Here is a 2181-nt window from a genome sequence, read left to right as displayed (position 1 = left end):
GAGCGGGAGACGGCGCCCGGCGAGCCGCCAGCCCCCCGCGCCAGCCGGGAGGGGCCCCCCCGCCCCCCATTGTGCTGCTGTTTGGTTTTGTTGGGTTTTTTAAGTTTGTCCGGTTAACACGCCTGTGCATGCCCCCTGGCCGAGTGTTTTGTTTTCAATAAATGCATCTCTTTTTTTTTTTTTTTTAACAAAAAAAAAATAATCACACGAGCCGCTTTAAATGGCTGCGGAGAGCACGCAGGCAGGGATGGAAACACCAAGACCACCGGTGTTTCCTTCACCTGTGTGCGCCCCGATACAGCGAGGAGGCAAAACACTGCCTCTGCAGCAGGATCTTTGGGGGATCTTTTGATGTAGTAATCTTCAAAATGGAGCCAGCGGAATGCGTTGATTTAAACCTTCAGCCCTACGCACTGGTGACCCCGCTAAGGAGATGCTGGAGAGCGTCGGGTTAGAGCGTTACGAGCCTGTGGGAATGAAGGCAGCGGGTGTCACGACTCTGGGTGCGACAGGCAGCGCTTCTAGACGCTGCTCTGTCACCTTCTGAGGTCAGGAAGGAAGCCCCCCACGTCTGTTAAAATCAGCTAGTCCCAAAGGTATTTCACAGAGATGGCTGCACAGCTGCTTCACCACCAGTGCCGCAGCTGGGACGTGGGTTGGGCCCTTAGCAGGGAACGGCTGCAGACCTGGCTGCAGGAGAACATAGTGGGCACGCGGACACGGAACGACGTCCTGTATTTCCTGATCGAGCAGCTTTTCCTTTACGCTTCCCCGTTTCACTCCCGTTCAGCCCTGGGGAGTGCGTCACCCCAGCTGCACTGGTTTGTCACCCTGTGATGGAGTTTCAGGTAGCTGCCAGCGATGTCTCTTGCTCGGATCGAAGGTCACCAACTATTCCCTTACAGATGGCGTCACGTAAAAAGCAGAAAGGTGGATCGATTTCTGACAGACTAACCGGCACACACCTGGATTTACAACAGCGGTTCGTACCACCATCAGCTGGCTGGGCGCGTACTGAAAGGTGAGATAATGCAGAGCCCCAGAAAGGAGTCGTCTAGCGTGCAGTGAGGTGACCTGAAGGAAGCAAGGTATAAAAACTGAAGCAGCTTGTTGGTGTTTAAGAAACTCTGCTCCCTCCAGCCCGGGGAAGGAGGCAGAGCAGGGTGCCAGCAGCCCTGGGGCCTGCACCAGGTCACCCTCAGGGAATTCAGAGATAGAACCGGAGGCGCTCTCTGCTCCTGGCTGGGACTGTTTTCTACCATCTTCCAGCACAGCGATTGGTTATATTTTTTTCAGTGTCTCAAGCAATGCTCAAAACCAGAGTTGTTAAATTCTTGCTTCCCGTGTTGTAGGTGTATCAAATTTCAGGTCAGGCTGGGGAAATGAACAGAACTTAAAACTTTTCAAACTGGAAAGAGCCACAGACTGGCCTAGAGCAGAGCTGCTTTTCCAGTCTAACACCACATGAAATTGTCAGGGATTGCTCTGCTATTCAGGCATTCCCAGCATGCCCCAGTTCCGACAGGGAAACATCTTGGCAGGTTCCAGACATCCTTTGGTTGCACAGGGGAAGAAAAAACAACCCAGCCCCTCATTTCTCTTGTGTGGATAAATACAGTCTAGAGTAAGACTCTGTGAGGGAGACCGGTATTCCTTGCTGTACACAAGACACCTTCCATGCACCGAGGGGGCTCATTATTACAGCTCCCTAAAACTCTTGCCCTTCGACTCCTCCCTCCGTAGGGGAAAGCAGATCGATTCCTCTTTCCATCTCGGCTTCCCCCACACTCTGCAAAGTGTAACAAGGACTGAAAGAAACGGTGACTCGTGCATCAGCGACTTCCTGCATTCCCATTCCAGCAGCTTCAGGGCTTATTGCTCGTGGCTGGGATGGGCCCAGAGGACGCTGCTCCTCGCTCCCATCCCCAACCACCTGAAGGTGGAAACTCAGCCCCCGCTGCTCACTCGCACCGTCGGAGCAGGCACAGAAGAGTTGTGCCAGAGAAAAGGGGCTGGGGAAGGCCAGGCTGGAGTCGCCTGGCTGCGGGGCCTCTTGCTAATAAAAGCAGGCACGCACTCTTGGAGTCTCTTTCTGAATGCTGCGGTAAGAGCCGCCAGCCTCCACTTCAGCTGCAGTCTCTGCACTGAGGATTGTTTCCAGAACACACATCCACCACAGTA

Source organism: Aptenodytes forsteri, unplaced genomic scaffold (genome assembly GCF_000699145.1).
Source record: "Aptenodytes forsteri isolate BGI_AS27 unplaced genomic scaffold, ASM69914v1 Scaffold518, whole genome shotgun sequence".
Lineage (NCBI taxonomy): Eukaryota > Metazoa > Chordata > Aves > Sphenisciformes > Spheniscidae > Aptenodytes > Aptenodytes forsteri.
Note: the sequence above shows the minus strand (reverse complement) of the source record.